Source organism: Mus musculus, chromosome 1, assembly GCF_000001635.26.
Source record: "Mus musculus strain C57BL/6J chromosome 1, GRCm38.p6 C57BL/6J".
Lineage (NCBI taxonomy): Eukaryota > Metazoa > Chordata > Mammalia > Rodentia > Muridae > Mus > Mus musculus.
The window spans coordinates 151,087,945-151,107,088 of NC_000067.6; the positions used below are offsets into that span (position 1 = coordinate 151,087,945).

At 43.4% G+C, this 19,144-nt stretch overlaps 1 long non-coding RNA gene across 2 annotated transcripts in view; it reads right to left on the reverse strand.

The window, feature by feature from the left end:
• Gm36139 overlaps positions 1–19,144 on the reverse strand; it is an 80,787-nt gene that overhangs the window by 13,485 nt on the left and 48,158 nt on the right. The window contains exon 1 of one of the 2 annotated variants that reach the window (XR_387462.1): positions 6–163. The exons of the other annotated variant lie outside the window; for it this stretch is intronic. This is a non-coding gene — a long non-coding RNA (predicted gene, 36139). Of the gene's footprint in view, positions 1–5; positions 164–19,144 lie in introns of those variants that run through there. 2 annotated transcript variants of the gene reach the window in all.

Here is a 19,144-nt window from a genome sequence, read left to right on the forward strand (position 1 = left end):
CTCACATAAGGACTACAGCAATTCCCCCAGAATAATGCCAGGAACTGCCAGAAACTGCCCCACTGTTTCTCAGTAGAAAACCGTGGCAGGCAGCTCAGAACAGAGCGCTCCCTTCTTGGCTGCAGAGCCCCATCCACGCACTGAGTCATCCGCCTCAGTGTGTTTCGGCGGAGAGAGTGATTATTTTTGAAAAACTGATCTCCACAGAGAGCCGATATAGATGTTCTAGTAAGATTGAGGGAGACACTAATAATTTAAAAGGACAAAGCTCGAGGGCCTAGGAAGAGAAAATGAAGTGTTTTTCAAATGCTCGGTCTGGTACCTAGGCCATCTATCTGCACGGCTCAGTCTGTAAGAGGTATATTTCATTTAAAGTGTCCTGAGTCACACAGCCTTTTCTGTGCCTCTTACCATCTCCAGTCAGAATATAGACCAAGTCTGCCCCTCCCCTGACCATTATCCAAGCAGGTCCTTTCCAGTATCTGGCAGTTTTGAAGAGATAGGCACAGATCAATTGAAGTATGATTAAAAAAAAAATTACAGCACAGCCTATTCATCTTTGGAAGAGTCATTTCTCAGCCTTTTCTGTTATCAAAGGAAAACGTAACTTAGTGCAGTAAAATCCGAGGGCCTGGCTGGTCTTGGGGCTGGTGTGACTCTTCTCACAATTGTGTCCTCAGATGAACACTCTGCTCTAGAGGAATAAACTGGAGCATTTCCCAGGTCTGCACCGAGTGGACTGTGCATTCTCCCTTCTGGTGCCCTGCAAATCGGCGGTTAACGGATCTGAGGTCCCCCACTGAGAGCATGGCTCCAATATACGTCATTTTTGGGCAGTTGTAAAGTGTCACAGGCAAACTCCCTAATGTCTGCACAGCTTTCTGTCTACTGAAATTATTAAACCTGCTCGCTTAAATGTGTCACTGGCGTGCCCCAGTCAAAAGACACAGGTTACAACAAACTGCAAGAGCTTAATTGGCTTTCATCCATGATTCTAGAACCCGGGGGAAATCTCTAAATGAACTGTCCTTGCTTTTTGACTGCTGGGGTTCTACTTCTGGCTAACTGTTCTTGTTAACTGGAGTGTGTCTACATTGGATATGGTTCTTTGTGGGGTTTGTGATGAAAAGCTCACTCTGAGGAAGGCTGGGGACTACACCGAGATCCTGAAAACCCAGTGTGTAGTCCCCAGCCAGCTGATAAAGACTTCCTTAAACCCATGTCTGAGCAGTCCTCTCTGGTGAGTATACAACAACTGTGACTCTATTAGCCTGATGGGCACCACTGCAGGAGCATTGTCCAAAGCAAAGATCTCCTACAAATTTTATGTGGAAGAATCCAATTCTACTCAACGGCTAAAGATTATCTAATAAACATCGTGCAAGTTTATAAGAGATGCAATTATGGAGGGGGTAGGGAGATGGTGGATGATCTGGGAGGACTTGAGAGAGGGAGCTGATTATGATCAGAATATATTGTATGAATATATACAGGATAAATACAGATTTATTTAAAAAGAAGTTGAACTATTTAAATACACTTTTAATATTCAGAGTAGAAGCAAGAATGACTTTAATTCCAGCACCCTGGAGGCAGATCTCTGTGGGTTGATAACAGCTTGGTCTACATGGCAAGTTCTAGGCCAGCCTGACACAGCTAAGTAGTGAGACCCTGTCTTTAAAAAAAGTAACGATGTAAGTAAGAAAACAAAACAATGACTGTCCCCCACATAACTGTGCTTGTAAATTCAGGTGACTTTTCTCAGCATCTTGGAAGGCATCTCCTCTCGTACTGAGTTGGGTGATAGTAGACATCTCAATGAGCGTGCTCCTTAGTGATTTCACCACAGAGCCACACAGTACAGATCTCGGGTGTCAACTCAAGGTTCTCACCCATTCTTCTCATCCTCTGGCATGGCACAGTTGGAGATCCCAGTCAAGTCAAATATCCAAACACAGTGTGTTGAGGAAGAACCGCACATCTGCATTGAAAGATGGAAACAACCCAAGAATCCAGAAGGCGCACAGATATTCTGAGCATGCTATCGCAGTGGGGTGGGCTTCTCCTTCTGGCTACTTCATTTTATGATCTGAGACAATAACAGCACTGCTCTGAAATTTAGCCTCAGCCTCCTCCACCAACCTGCCCTCCGCCATAATGATGGAAGGCCAAGAGCTGCTCCAAATAGCAGTAAGCTACAGCCAACCCCTGAAGGACAGTTCTGATCTGGAACTCCTCTGGAAGTCCCATAAGGCCACATGTCTATCATTTACACTAGTTTGAGGGCAGCTTCTGTGCTCTGGGAGTGATCCTGGGACCTTTCAGTCAGGCACATGCCATTAGCTGGCTGGAGGAAACAAATGCCAGTCTGCCTCATTTTTTTGGAAGCAGAGGAAGACTAGATGTTACTGAAAGATGCTATCTTCCATCATCATCTCTTGCTTGTCCCTTCATCCCTCCTCCTTGTCTCCTGCCTCGTCTTCTAGATGAGAAACTGGCAGCCATGCAAAGAGGTTCAGGAGAAAATAGGAGGAAAGCAGTTTATATCTGTCCCTATCTGTCCCTCAGCTTCCGCCTGGTCCTTAGCATAGTCATTCATGCAATCAAGCTGGCATTTTAATAAGCATCCGTTGTTTCTCCACCTACCCACAGAGAACCAGATAGGCAACTATCCCAGGGAACTTTCTTTGTTGTGATAATAAAGATTTCCTGTGGATCTTTCTGTTTCTTTTTTTTTTTCATTGTTTTGTTTTTGTTTTTTTGTTTTTGCTTTGTTTTCTTTGGCTTGTTGGTTTTTGTTTGTTTGTTGGGGGTGTATAATCCTGAGCCTAACTCCCCAAACATTCTGACTGAGTGTTCTAGCGGGTTCTCAGCACCTGCACTTGGAGTAAAGCACAACTCCTTCCATATCCTTGCTGCTTATTGGTCACAAGCACCCTCCTAAGTTTCGTCTCTCTAGTTGTGACTTCTATTCTCCACAACTAGTTAATTATGTTAAGTCACTCAGTGTCCTTCCTCTCCCACATGAAACAGTCACCAGGTCTGTTACAGCAAATCCTGAGCCTGGTATGCCAGTATATTACATAAAACCCATAGAGGCCATTTAGCAGCTACTTAATCTGATTCAGGGTACAGGCAACCTACACTGGGGTCTCAGGATGCCGAGGACTCTGAGGATTTCTTTCTTATGTTCATTTGTATGTAGCAGCCTGGATTTGACCTTCTGTGTGAGTGAATTGGTACCTGACATAGAATAGAACATGACCTTAGGGAACCACAAGAGAATCTGAAAAACAGACCAGCAAAGCCCACATAAGCAGGCACTGGCAGAGGGCATGGGCTAAGTTCAGAAAGATAATTAGTTTGTACTTGACTCAAATGTCCTGCCTAATTTTCACAATATAGATTGAATGTGAGATCATCCACGAACATTTCTTTCGTTCTAAATAAATCTTGATCTTTTTTCCCTCAACAATTCATTTCGGCAGGGAGGGTACAACAGACTAGAGCAGCTCACTGTGAAAGCCAAGAAGAGAGGGAGAGAAGGAGGGGGGAAGGTGAGGAGGGAGGGAGAGAAGGAGAGAAGGAGAGAAGGAGGGAGGGGAGAGGGTGGGGGTAGGGAACACCTGTGCCCACAGGCTTTCTTCTTTTCTCCTTGGACCTCATCAGGTCCTCAGCCCCCTCCCCTTGTTTCCTTAAGGAGCCACACACTCAGGACGGGTCTTTTACCTTCACTCAGCCCCTTTGGAGTTGTCTTAATAGATATGCACAGAGTTGTGCTTTATTAATCTCTGTGGTACTTCTCAATACAGTCAAGTTCACTATCAAGATTAAGCATGATAGGTACATAGAGTCAAGGACTGTTATTCAATGGTGATCTGACTTAATTCCTCAATTCTAACCAAAAAAGGAAGAAATAAAAGAGAAATACCCAGTTCTAGAGTCACTTCCATGGAAGAGCTCAAGATTTGGAAAATATGAACTAAAACAAATACCTAGTAAACTCATTGAAGCTTTTAGTGAGTTGAAACTTGAAAACACGTTTTTGTTTTGTTATCTTACCCGTTGCCTAACAAGCCATTGTTCCAGTGCAACCATGTGTGGCAGACAAGAAACATAGCTCGGTGAATTAGTAACTGACTGGACTATAAAGTCAGGATGTACCTTTTTCTAAAGTGCAGAGTTTTGAGAAGTCAACCCACAGACTTTAGATTTTATCCATCCCTCATGTGCCTGCTGTGCTGTGACGGAGTCACAGGGCTCAGGTGAGACAGGAAGAGAGGAGTGGGTCACTCGGAGCTGGTCACTCCAACCTCGGAGCACTTGCAGTCAAGAGTCATGAGACCAAGCTCATTTTAGCTTCTGGCTCAGACTGCCAGGGCTAATAGAAACTAAATGACAGAAACTCTAAGGCAAAAGAAAAAAAAAAAAGGCTAAGGTACCAGGGCTTTGTTTTTTCTAACTCATTCATCTTATTCTCCCTTGGGGTCTCTTTATCCACTCTTATTTTGCATACCTGTGTGCACTGGGTCAATTCCCCAATTTTCTTCTATTTCACAGCAATGTCCACCCTGCTTATGCAGGACGACACTGAGAAATAGCAGTCATATATCTTGTTTCAGAGCTGTATCTCAGGGACATTTATTAGTTGGAAACTAGAAATAACTAGGAGTGACACCACTGGGATGACGGAAAGTCTGGACCACACTCAGCCAGAGTCTGTTTCTTTCCTCTTCTTAAACACAGGGTTAGGTGTGGGAAGCCATTCTCACCGAAGCCTCAGAGAAACCTTGGTCTGGGTGTTTGGTACAGGGAAGGAAAGGGAATTTACAGCTATTTCCAATGAGCTGGCTGAGGGGCCTCTCATGAGTAACACATTATATTTGCCTGGATTCAAAACACTGGAAATAGAAAAATAAATAAGTCAGGTTGTCATGAGGCAGCCCACTATTTTTGTGAAGCCAAGCAGAGAGCCTGGACCGTAAAATGTTTCAGGATGAAAACTCAAGCTTCATAACTACAGTTATGAACACTTACTGGTAGAGAAGTGTTCTGTGTCACCAGGTCCTTCTTCACTGTGTGAACATTATGGAGAACACTTGCACAGACTAAGATGGCTGGCTGTCCTTTTAGCAATGCAATCTTGGGAGACAACTATCATATGTTGACTGAACCAGGCTTATGTGGTGTGTGTGTGTGTGTGTTTGTGTGTATGTGTGTGTTTGTGTGTTTGTATGTGTGTGTGTTTGTGTGTATATGTATGTTTGTGTGTTTGTATCTGTGTGTGTTTGTGTGTGTGTATGTGTGTGTGTGTGTGTGTGTGTGTGTGTGTGTATGTACTCTGATTCAGAGAATTAACCAGTGTGAGTGGAGTTCGATGTAGAAAGATCGGAGAACAGAACAGAAAACTGAAAACATAAAAAAAAAAAAATCTGTAGACAAGAGGTTCTCAACCTTGGATCAAAACCCCTTTGTGGGTTGAATGGCCCTCTCACAGGGGTTACCTGTCAGAAATCCTGCATTTCAGATATTAAATTACAATTCATAACAGTAGAAAAATACAGTTACAAAATAGCGATGAAAATAATTTTCTATGGTTGGGGGTCACTACAAGCTGAGGAGCTGTGTTAAGGGGTCACTACATTAGGAAGATTGAGAACCACTGCTGTAGACTGTGGGAAAGGAGAGTCTGGTGGTCAGAGTCAGAGCCAGGGCTTCCCTTCTGATCTCACTTGGATTGGCATGTCAGATATAGATACCTATGACCTGCAGACAAGGTATCACAGCCTGGGATACATATGACCTGAGCAAGGAGGTGGGGTGGGGGCAAGGAATGAAGGAGGGAAGAGACTACTTCGGCCCCAGAATATCAAACTGAGCTCCCTGAAGGACTCTGGCCAAGTGTTGAGAATCTAACTCTGGAATTCCAATTAAACCAGTGAAGTCTGTATATTTTTCATAACATTGCTTAAACAGAGTTCATTTTGTTTGTATATTTTCCTTCTTTGAGAAGAAATTCCATGTTATTCATCCATGTGCATCTATAATACTGAAAATATAGATGCTCAAAAAAATGTTCATTGAGCAAATAGGTCAGTCTTCTAAGCTAAAGTGGTGTATTCACTGAGGACCTTAGTCATGTGCTGACTAACTAGGTTTACAAAGGCAAAACAAAATGTCCATTTCTCCACTTCCAGTTAGGTTTCTTCCCTACCTTTTTACAGCATGTTCTTCACTGAAGTTAGTTAAGCATAATAGATACTCACTGATGAGTGGATATTAGTACAGAATACCTATGATGCAACCCACAGACCATAAGATATTTAGCAAGAAGGAAGGCCCAAGTGAGGATGGTTCAATCCCACTTAGAAGGGAGGCACAGGGAAGGAGGGACCTGGGTGGGAGAGGGGAGGGAGAAGGGAAAAGGGGGCAGGACAGGGATAATGGGAGGCAGGAGAGAAGCCTAGAGGGCCAGGAGAATGGATGGAAATATGCAGCTGCCAGAGGTGGAGGGTGGTGGTGGGGAACCTCTGGAAAGTCCCAGAGACCTGGGATGTGAGAGCCTCCCAGGACTCAATGGGGTTAACTTAGCAGAAATGCCCAACAGTGTGGAGATGGAACCTGAAGAGACCGCCTCCAGTACATAGACAGAGGCCACAGTGGAGGGATTGGATCACCAACTCACCTTTGAAATGTCTGACCCAGAATTGTTCCTATCTAAAAGAAATACAGAGACAAAAATGGAGCAGAGAATGAAGGGAAGGTTGTCTAGTGACTGGCCCAACCTCGGGTCCATCCCATGAGCGGGCACCAAACTCTGACACTATTACTGATGCTATGTTGTGCTTGCAGACAGGAGCCTAGCGTGGTTGTCCTCTGAGAGGCTCTACCAGCAGCTGACTGAGACAGATGCAGACACAGCCAACCATTGGACAGAGATCAGTGACCACTATGGGAGAGTTAGGATTGAAGGAGCTGAAGGGGATGGCAACCCCATAGGAAGAACAACAGTGTTAACTAACCTGGACCCTTGGGAGCTCCCAGAGACTAAGTCACCGACCAAAGAGGATACATAGACTGGTCTGAAGCCCTAGACACATACGTAGCGGAGGACTGTCTTGTCTGGCCTCAGTGGGAGATGATGCACCTAATCCTTAAGAGTCTTCATGGCCCAGAGAAGGGGGATCCTGGAGGTGGGGGTACCTTCTCAGAGGGGAAGGAAAGGAGGAGGGGTGAAGAACTCTGGGGGGTGGGGACCAGGAGAGGGACAACATTTGGGATGTAAATAAATAAAATAATTAACTAAAAAATTAATTAAAAAATATCTTAAGAAGGGCTGGAGAGATGACTCAGCAGTTGAGAGCACTGGCTGCTCTTCCACAGGACCTGGGTTCAATTCCCAGAGACCACATGGCAGCTCACAATTGTGTGTAACTGCAGTTCCCGAGGATCGGACACCCTCACACAGGCATTCAAGCAGGCAGACACCAACGCACATAAAAATAAATAAATTAGTTTAAAAAAAAAAAAACCTTACGAGTCCCTGCACATATACACAAAACACAAACAGTCACACATGGAGAAATAATGATTTTTTAAAAGCTACGGGATCAAACCAGTCTCAACTCTCCCTGGTATGTATCTTGTTCTAAATTCATAAGCCTTGAGAAAAATGTGTCTTGAAATTAGACTTCCTCTATTTCAATATCTCAAGTCCTTTCTCTCTCAGTAAGGAGTTTTAGCAGCAGCATGCACCACAATTGTTTCTTTCCTTTAAAATAAAACTGTACAACCCCAGAAAGTCTGTCTTCATTTCGGCGGCCCATGCAACGTCTCACAGTCTAGTCTATCACCATGCAATAGAGCCAAACCTCTTTCCAACGGTTACCAAATCTAATTAAAATTCCCTTATCACTGTGCGCACCCAGTGGTGAGGTTCTTTGTTTAACTGAGCATGGTGTAGTCACAGAACAGTTGGACCTTGAGCTTCCTTCTTCCACCTTTATTCTGCTGGCTTTCAGTTTGATTTCCAGAATACCAGATATATCATCAGTTGATATCCAGAACTTTTCCTCTTCTGCATTTTCATTTGTGGTTCATTTTATTATATTCTGCTCCTCTGGGCTTCTGAACAAACTTTGCTTCTGTAGCACTGGGGGCTGGGGGAGGGGGGGGCAGGGGCGGTGGGGGGGGGGGTGCGGTGCGGAACAAAACCAAACCATGGCTGCTGTTAAACACTCTATAAGGAAGTGGTTGCCCTAGCAACCGTAACCACAAGCAAGCCATTGGAAGCTCTTTCTCCTTGTGTGATTTGTTTGGTTGCTAAAATACTGCAAGCATTTTTGTACATAGTCAGGGAGTAAATATCTCAGTTTCCAGAGCGAGCTGGGAGCAGAGCAGGTGATAAGGCTTTGGAACAGCTGTCGGGTGATAAACAGTAAACGTTTCACGTGACGACTTCAGCCTGGTGATTGATCTCTAAAGGGCAAATGCTAAACTTGTTATAGTTAAGAATCCAAACTGGTGACTGCCTCAAGGACACAACTCTTAAATGGGAGTAGTTAGAAATTCCACAGAAGTCAAAAGTTTCACTTAAAAGACAGGTGACATTTCAGTTTTATTAATTCATAAATAGGTGCCAAATGCTGGTTCTCCAATTATAAATAAAACACCAGAAACTTGGCTAAAAGTCATTATAAGGGCATGTCCTCGCTCTCCCCATATATATATATATATAATAAACAAATATTTGTGTATATACATATATGTGTGCATACATACATGCATGTATATACATATATCCATGTATATACATAAATATGAGTATGCAAAGCATCAGTTTAAATTGTTACTGAAGAATTTCTCTAGTTTCTTACGACTCACAAAATCTAAAGGATATCTATTTCTGGAAAACATTGGAAATAAAGATGTCTTCCAAGAATCAAGACTTTTTACAAGTAAAGGGAAGTTTTACAGCTTGCCAACAACTACTAGAAGAGTGTGTAAGAGTGCCATAGGCATCTCAAGACATGAGTGCAAGTAAGACCATAGCATCCCATGCTGCCCAGGGCTTCTGGAATCTGTCAAGGATGGGATATAATAGGATGCACATGTGTGCGTGTGCACGCGCGCGCGCACACACACACACACACACACACACACACACACACACAGAGGCAGGGTTGGTGGCAACTGCAGTCCCAGCCTTGGGAAAGTAGAAGCAAGACAGTCAGTGGCTCAATGTCTACATGAGATTCTGTATCAAAACAGCAACAGTAACAGTAACAGGACAACTTTCCTACCCAGTCCCAAACTGTCCTTGATTTGGGGATTTCTTCGGATGGGTTGATGTCAGAGCAATTTGAATAAAACATATACTCACGTCTGTGCCCATGTAATTTGTTAGGAAGAAAGCCATGTAAAAAGAGTGCCCTCCAAGTTTCATCAAGGGAGACAATGGTGATGGGAAAATTTGGAGCTCTGGACACCAGGACAATTGAGCAATGGGTGGGAAAATTATAGAGCTCTAGTCAGAGTTTTATCCCAAAATGCTGAAGAGGCCTGTGGGCTTGGGTAGGAATTAAAATGGGGGGGGGGGAAGCAAGCAAGCAGGAAGGAAGGGAGAGAAGAAAGGAGAGATGACAGAGAGAGCAAGAGGAAACACGGGGTAGGCTGCTCAAGGTTGGTGACACTCAAGGAACCAAAGCAAAAGTCAGTGTGTGTGTGTGTGTGTGTGTGTGTGTGTGTATGCACTAAGTGGAAGCTTGATCATCATCTGAGTGATTCTGAGAACACTGTCAAAATGAAGCCAAAGGGATGTGTGTGGGGCCTGGTCATGAATGGACTCATTTCCTCAAGGACCCAGAGAACTGACTGTCTCAGTGCTGCTCTGCATTCTACAGAGACAGTGTTTGTGCCTTCTCTTCATTCATGTCTTAGGACAGAAGACAGCTAGCTGCAAGAACAGCAAGTACAAGCAGGATGTTTCTATTTAGGTAGCTTTCTTGTCTGGATTCCCAACTCTAACATGGCGAACTCTGTCCCACTGCTTCTGGGCCCGATGGGCCACGTGCAGGTCAAATGTCAGGTGGGATCCCTCAAAATCATGGCTTCTGAGACTTCAAAAGCTTGCTTGAAACACCATCATAAAACATTGCCTCAACAGGAGGGAGTTCAGGCCACCTTGCAATGACTCTAACATCTACCTCCGGTTGTACCAGCTGCTAAGTATCCTTAAACCTAGATCTTTTGTATAGTTCTTCCCACTTAATTTTCTTACAGATGACACATTTGTATCTGAACCTATTCTATGGGGAATTCGAGATAGAATTCTTGACTGAATTGAGCTGGAAATTAAACCTTCAGTCTGTATTTAAGCAACACCCAAAGCTCATCTGTGATCTCGGGGGTTGTTTGTTTGTCTATTTGTTTGTTTGTTTTTTGTGGTACTGTACTGCTTATTGCAACCCAAAGTGCTGTCCTTACATAAAGACCCTAGAAAGCATGTTGCCTTTCCATAGAGACGCACTGGGCTTTTCTGGCACTGGTGGTTCTGACAGACACTGACTCAGTAATGGACTGTGACCATTTGTGTCCTCTCTGGGCATAAAGCTGGCCTGGGGCTCTTCTTTATCCATTCTACAGAACGCCTCACTCTGTGTCATGTGGAGTTCCTTCTGAATGTATCATTCTTCCTTCAGTCCTGCCTGCTCTGTACCCAAATATCCCGACTGCAAGTGTTGAATTGTCAATGTAGGTAGTACACTAAATAAAAAAGTGGCATGAGTTTGGGGTAGCAGCTCTCTTGCCTACTGTAAGAGAGAGGTAAGGGGTCTCCATTTGGGATTGGACAAGAATCCAGAAAGGATATTGGACCTGTTTTCTTACAGAGAAGGAATACAGCCAAGCTGTAGACAAGTCATGACACTTTCATCCCTGCTAGGGTTACCTTTTAGAGAATATTCTGGAGTGCTGTGTACTCTGATTATTCATATGTATCTTTAACTAAAGGCCCCACCCATATCCCTGGCAACCCTCATCTCAGGCGAGCAGGGATGATTGGCCAAACATTAGTCATATATAAAATTGATGACACACTAAATCCTACTTATAGCTTATATACTGTTATATAATATGGTAATACAGTCACATGTTTTTCTGTACTATATTAATATGCCTGTATTCCTTTAAACATTACATCTATAGCATAACATCAGAGTAAATGAGTGCTATATACTTTAAAACGCATTTGAATGATCGTGTATTTATGGAACAGTTGTTTATCCTTTTGGTTTCAGGGGCTGGGGAGTTAAGACAAGGTCTCACTAGCTGGCTGGGAACTCATTATATAGACCAGGTTGGCCTGGAACTCCCAGAGACCTGCTTGGTTTTGCCTCTGGAGTCCTAGGATTAAAGGCCTGTTCAACCACACCCAGTTTAGGGTACAAGATTTTAAAAGGTAGAATTATAAACAAATATCATAGAACCGAATGGGCAAATGTTTCATTTCATTTTCTTCCCCTGTAGTTCTACCTGATTCCCAGATGTTCTGGGGCTGAGGGATGGAGTGCTCACTTAGTGTGTGCAAGACCTTGGGTTCAATTCACAACACTGGGGGAAAAAAAACTGCCTCATTCTGCTGTGTACTCAACTAATAGAACTTCTAAAATTCCTTCAAAGAACTAAAAAAGAAAATTTAGAATTATCTGATTTTATCAAATCTATACATTTCCTTTCTCCATGTAGCACAAAGGTCAAAAATTTTCTAGGAATCGTTTTCAGAAAGCAATGGCAGGGCAAACAAAACAAAAAAAACAAAAACAAAACACAACAAAAACCCCTCCAATTCTGGTCACACCAAAAACCTAATTTTACAAACTAGATGATCAGATCTTCAACCATCACTTCTGTAAGCCTTGATGAGCGGGTGAAAGGTTCTGAAAGTATGGAAGGTCCATGTACACACCTGTCAGAAGGACTCGTGCTTCCCACATCAACCATTGCTCCTTCATGCATTTCCAAGTTGCTCATTGAGAACATGTGTGCACCCAGAGATCCACCACCTGGTGACCATTGCAGCTTCTGAGAAATCAATGGGGCAACCTCTCCACTGAGTTCATCAAGCTGCCTCTGAATGAAGCACGTTCCCTTATCTTGTTGAGCCAATGTACAATAATAAACAAAATTCTGCGCCTTAAGTGTCTATGTTGAAGAAAGACACCATCCATTGGTGTGGAGTCAGGTGACTCAGTGCAGCCCATAGACAGCCACATGCCTATGTTGAGGACAGTATAGTCACTGTTCCATGTGGCGAATGCCTAGACAGATCCAGAGATTTTAAGAGACTCTTAAGTTCACCGTCTACACCCATGGTTCTCAACTTTCTTAATGCTGTATCCCTTTAATATACAGTTCCTCCTGTTGTGGTGGCCCTCAACCGTAGAATTATTTTCATTGCTACCGCATAAGTGCAATTTTGCTATTGTTATGAATCGCAATGTAAATATCTGATATGCAGGATATCTGATAGGCGACCTCTGTGAAGGGGTCATTTGTTTCCCAAAAGGGTCACGACCCGCAGATTGAGAAGCGCTGGTCTATTCTTGCTGGTCTATAGCTGCTAGTCTATTCTTGCAAATATTCAGGAGTCTAAATAAAAATGATCCTGAATATCTGCACCGCAAGACTTGGCTGTGAAATCATCAGCAAGAAAGGGCTTCAAAGAGAGACCGCTGTGATTAATCACGTGTTCACATTATCTAGGCATGGAAGACCGACACCGACCGCGCTTTAAACTAACGACAGGGAAAGAAATGAGAAAGTCCCAGATCAGGGAGCACCCATTTATTACAGACATTTGTGAGGAAAGAGGAAAGGCGTCATTTTTCTCAAGTGAAGACTACAGCCATAAATCAGACATGACAAAATGTGTTAGCACTGAGAATGCTGTGCCAATTTAAAAGGAACCACACATTTAAAAAATGGTTTAGTGCTTTGAGCTTGAGGGCAAAAGAGATGGCTCAGTGAATGTGCTGGCTAATTTAATGTCAACTTGGCACAAGCTGTAGTCGTCTGAGAGGAGGGAACCCCAATTGATAAAATGCCTCCATAAGATCAGACTGCAGACAACCCTGTAAGGCATTTCCTTAATTAATGATTGATGGGGGAGGACCCAGCACATTGTGGGTGGTGCCATCCCTGGGCTGGCAGTCCTGGGCTCTATAAGCCAGCAGGCTGAACAAGCCATGGGGAGCAAGCCAGTTAGCCCACCCCGTCCATGGTCTCTGCATCAGTTCCTGCCTCCAGGTTCCTGCTCTGTTTGAGTGTCTGCCCTGCCTTCCTCCAGTGAAGGGTTACAATGTGGAAGTGTAAGCCAAATAAACTCCTTTCCTCTCCATCTATCTTTTGCTCGCCATGTTTCATCACAGCAACAGAAACCCTAACCAGGACAACAGGTAAAGGTGTTTGAACCCAAGCCTGAAGATCTAGCTGGACACTTGAAACCCACAAGATAGAAGGATAGATCTGTCTGTTTCAAGTTGTTCTCTGACCGCCACGTGCAGTTGCAAACGTACACACAATAAATAAATAAGCCAATAGCTAAAGATCATTCAGTGTTTTGAGCATTTTTAAAAATAATTTTTAAAATAATTCCCAGAAAAAAAGAAAAACAACAATAAAATTCCCATGTGCCCTCTGCCCCACAGAGGCAGTTTCCCCTTATCAGCATCCTTACACACACACCAGAGTGGTACATGTTTTATGACTGATAAGCCCCCACAGACATATCATCATCACCAAAAGGGCAAGGCTTATTTGGTGGGGTTTACCCTTGATGTACATTCCATGATTTTTACCAGTGTCTAATGGTGCAGACCCACCAGGACAATACCACACAGAGATGCTTCACTGCCTAAAGTTCGTTTCTCTCCACACAGCTCATTTCTCTCCCATGTTCATGTGTGGAAAATATATAGAAAAATAGACAGAGATACATGTGCAAGCACATGCTAAATATGGTACCTATATACAACATCCTAATGGTAGCTTGAGCTAAGAAAATACTCACAATAGCTTATTTGGGGATAGTAATTATAACTGTACTATGCAGAGTTTCTGCAGAAAACAAATGAAACTCTTCAAGTAATTTGAGAAGTGTATTAAGGGGCACGTTTGCGAGGTTCTGATAGAGAACCTTACAGGTGTTGGGGTGAACCCTACCAGTCATCAGGGCTAGCAATGCCTAGGACAGGAAGCTTTGTAGAGAGAGTTAAGGGAAGGAGACTGCTAGCCACAGGCTGGGGCCTTCACTCAAGAAGTGCAGCTAGCTGGCAGCCACCCCATGGGAGTGGGGGTTGGGGGAAGTGGGGCATAAATGACCTGAACTCACGCTGACATAACTCAAGGGATGGTCAGAAGGCAGGGGGGGGCTTTGGATAAAAGCAACCTCACCAGCTACTCACAGAGGTAAAGAAAGATGGACTGGAAGAGACAAATGGGGTGACTTAATGTTTCCTCTTTATTCTTACTTGAATTTTCTATAGTTTTTCCCAAGGACCACAAAGGACAAGCATATAGATCTCATCTCTGGGTTATTTTTCCATTCCTGCCACTTCTGCAGAGAGTTTGGATGAAAAATAAAACGTAGCTGAGAGTCCAAAAGCCATTAAGCTAAGCAAAGGGAATAGGGGTTGATAAATGTATAGGGATCAGAGCAGAAGAAGTGGTTCTGGGGAGGAAAGTCATGTTGATGACTAAAGCAAATAGCCCCCCAAGTCGATCTGTCCCCCTCCACAGCAATGCACATTGAAGGCTTACGATGGAATTATGATAACTTCTGAAGAAATTTTTAATATACATCTCTGGGTCGGCTTAGACACAAACCATCCGCCCTCGGTAAAACGCTCTTGCCACGGTCTTTTTCCGCATTCTGGAAACATTTGGTCTTCTCATGTCTCTGATCTAAATATATCTTCTCTCAAAGCCCAAATGCAATTTATTTTGCAACTGTGCAAAATCAAATCGAACCCACATCTGGTAGATCTCACAGATGTGACTCGTTCCAGCACAAGCAAACGTCAAACCAAGCAACCCACGGTCGGTCACCAGCTAATTGCATGCAGGTGATGTGAAGAGTAAGGTCTGTCTCCACATCCCCAGAGCTGGGCTCCAGAGTCTTCATCAGCTGCCCCTCTGTGTCGCTCGGGCATCTGCACTGATCCAGTAGAGGGCAGTGACAGACGCAGGAGCCTGGCCCTAGGTAAGAACTCCCCAGTAATGCCTCATCTAAGCAAAACAGAAGGGTCACCTGAGTTCATTTCTCCCATCATGCTCTGGTCTGTGGCTGCTCCCTCAGGAGCCCTGCAGCCATTATCAGCAGTCATGAGAACAGAAAGTATGACCTTCACCTCAAACTGCAGCCCTAAAAACAAACTACAGCAGCTGCTGCTACAACAAGACACAATATATGACTTAGCTGTATATTTCAGGCTTAAGACACTCCTGGGTGAGATATGCAGGGGAGGGGGCGCATTGCTGTTAAAGGGACAGTGAGAGAGTCCCTTAGACCCAAAGCAGATGTCCAAATCTAAACAAGAGGGAACTCGAAGCAGGAGATAATCCATATTGGTCCTTAGCAAGCCTGTGGCTCTTTAATTAAACCAACCAATACGGTTAACGCAAGAGAGATGAACTCAATTATGAACAGGCAAAAGCATGTTTCACTTTGCCGATGTCGAATAAGCTGTGCAAATTATTAGCATGGGTTATCAGTTGGGAGACAGCTCTGGAGACTTCCAGCTCTATGAGTTTCTGAACTAATTGATTTAAGACAAGCTGGAGACAAGCATTGTGCAAGAAGCTCCCTAGTGAAACTAACTTTTCCTGCTAACGAAAACAGCTTAAGTAATTTGAATTGCACCATGTAGATGCAATCAGGAGTTAGTCCTTTCAATGACAGCTAAAAATAGAGAGACAGCACATTGGAAATATGGGAGCTGAAAGAGACTCTCAGCACTACTGCTTTTAATTTGTTTAAGCAGTGGAAGCCTTTTAAAAATAAACCCTATGGGTATCCTCATCATATTGTAGACATTTGAAGAGAATCCTAATGTAGATGTTTTAGTAAACTAACTTTCCATTAAATGCTCTAAAGTCAGTGACTAGGAACAAGGAGACAGATAAGGTCAAGGGTTATAGATGCCTTGTAAATAAGGTCATCAAAACTCAATTCTAGGGCTTTTTTTTTTTTTTTTTTTTTTTTTTGCAAATACATTTGTAGATGATGACAGTGGCTGCTTTGGCTAAATCACAGTAAATGCCAATGGATGCCTTGTATCGGTCTTTCTGGAAATCTTGGGATATTCTTAAAGTTTAATTAGAGACCAAAATGGTTTAATTCCAAAATACACATTGAAATGAGCTTTTACTGTGTCCTGCCTAAGCTATCTCGAGTTAAAAGTGTTTGAAATGATTGTGGTAAAGATGGGTGTACACAGTGAAACGAGATGGAATAAAGCCCGCCCCTCTGCTTCCTGGGTTCAAAACTCAGCCCTACTTGTCCAGTTGCCTTCTCTATGAGCAGCTGTCTAACCTCCAGCCAATGAATGCCTTCCAGACCTGGTATCTGCAACCATTCCACAGGCAGCTCCCCAGCCCTCTCCTCAACAGCTGGCTGGAGAGAGGGTCGCTGAGTGGTTAAGCAGGAACACAACTTTAAAACGGAAAGAGTTCCTGAAGGCCTGAAGTTCTGGAGGTTCATGGAGAAGACCATCCACAAAAGACAGTCCAGGAACATTTTTTAATTTTTTTATTATTAATTTTAAAAAAAATTTATTAATTTTTTTCAATGCCTACTTTTAATGATTTTTTTTCTTTTTTAATTATCTTTTTTATTAGATATTTTCTTTAATTACATTTCAAATGTTATCCCTTTTCCTGGCTTCCCCTCTGAAAATCCCCTATTCCCTTCCCCCCCACCCCTGCTCCCCAACCCATCCACTCCCACTTCCCTGTCTTGGGATTCCCCTACACTGGGACATCAAGCCTTCTCAGGGCCAAGGGCCTCTCCTCCCATTGATGTTCGACAAGACCATCCTCTACTACATATGCGGGTGGAGCCATGGATCCCTCCATGTGTACTCTTTGGTTGGTGGTTTAGTCCTCCACAGGAACATTCTTAACAATTTTGAAAAACCAAGACATCAACCAAGGCTTGGGAGCTTATTGTGGTGGTAGTATTACTTACACTTACTATTCAAAGCAAATATGAAAACACTATCTAATCAAATGTTTACTAAGCACCCAGATCTTCTATCCCAAAGCCATACTTTAAAAACAGAAGAACTTTGATTCAAACTTCTTGCAAGAGTTTCTTGCTACAGGAAGGAGAATTTCACTCAAAGTCGCCAAAAAGGAAGTCTTCTAGGAACTCATCCGGATGCTAACACAATCAAGACAGCCTCTATTTTTATGCTTCTTATGTAACTGTGTGAGAGGCTACTTGTGCCCCACCTCCACCCCACCACCACTCCCTCCAACCTACAAATGCAATCATCCTGGCTTGGTCCCCTTTCCAAAGCCTTGTGACACTCAGACGTTGAACCTGCAGATCTTGAGGCCACAGAGCAGAACAGATGGGCTCCCTGCATTCAGTCACTCCCAACAAAGGGCAACTTGCCTGTGTTTCATTCCTGGTAAATCAGCTAAGGTCAGGACAGAAGTCGTAAGTCAGCAGAGACACCAACAGACTGAGCTAGCAGATGCAAATTCAAGCCTGACACTCACTTCTTTCCAGTTATATGAGCAAGGCCAAATAATGAGACATTGTATGTAAAATGAAAAAATGAGGCCATTGTAAAGCATTGTAAACCATAAATATGAGCAGATCACTGTAACCAAATGCGATCACTATGGCCCAACACGTACGTTCACACGCATGTATGTGCAGGTGTATGAGCACGTGGAGGTCAGAGGACATTGGGTGTTCTAGCCTATCTGTCTGCCTTGCTCTCTTGAGACAATGTCTCTCAGCGAACCTCGAGATTGCTGTCTATTGGGTAGCTGGTCCCCGTCAAGTTCCAAGAAGCTTTCTGTCTCTACCTCCTGATCCCACAGTCCTCGGTTCACAGGTGAGTATGGCCACAGCTGGCTTTTTAAGTAGGTGTGGAGAATCCCCACTCAGGTTATCATGCCTGAGTAACAAGTACTCTCACCCACTGAGCCATCCCCAGAACCCCAAAATGTCTGTAGAAACTGTAAAAAGGTGTATGGAATATACAATTTTGTACTTACAAGCAACACTGAAGAAAAGGGCATTGTGGTAAAGTTTTAAAGGTGAGAGGCTCAGTATAGGAACATACTGCTTTGATTTTGTTGAATTAAGTTTGTGTACAAGAGACAGAAAAATATGATGCAGCTTGGTTTCCTCATATGTAGAATCCCTGGGAGACTTCCTGGGGGCTGATATGGCTTCTGTGTGGGGTCCAGATCAGGATGTACGCCAAAGCAAGGCACAAGACTCAAGAACATTTGAATTTAGGATAAACATCGATAATATTTCATTCTCACCATGTCCCGTGCAATATATCAGAAAGCCTGTATCATTACTAAACTCGACAGCTTTAACCCAGACCTCTCTAAATCTCTTTGCTCACTTTCCAAATGCTGGCATTCATATTCCACACAACATCTACATTCCAGGAAACAGAGATAAAACTGATAACAAAACACGCCTTAATCTAAAACTCCCCAAAGCTATCATACTCTATTTACACATTTCTCATGGTTTATAACTTAATCACATGGCCATGTAGGTACAAGGGAGCAGACACAATAATGTCTTTATTCTAGGCAGTACATGCACTGGAAGTTGTATACTCTGAAAGTAGGACAGTTAAACAACAAACTACTAGAGTCTACTGTAGGTTGGATATGTCTGTTCCTGGAGTTATAACAAAGTGCCATAAATTTATTAGTTTAGAAATAATAGAACTTTTGTGCAGTTTAGAAACCTAGAAACTCGAAAATCAAGACACTTGCAGATGAGTGTCTGGTCAGGGCTTTCATGCTGTGTCCTCTGGAGGGGACAATGGTATATCATCACACGGTCCAGGAACAAAGCTCACAGCGTTCATGACCAGGTGGC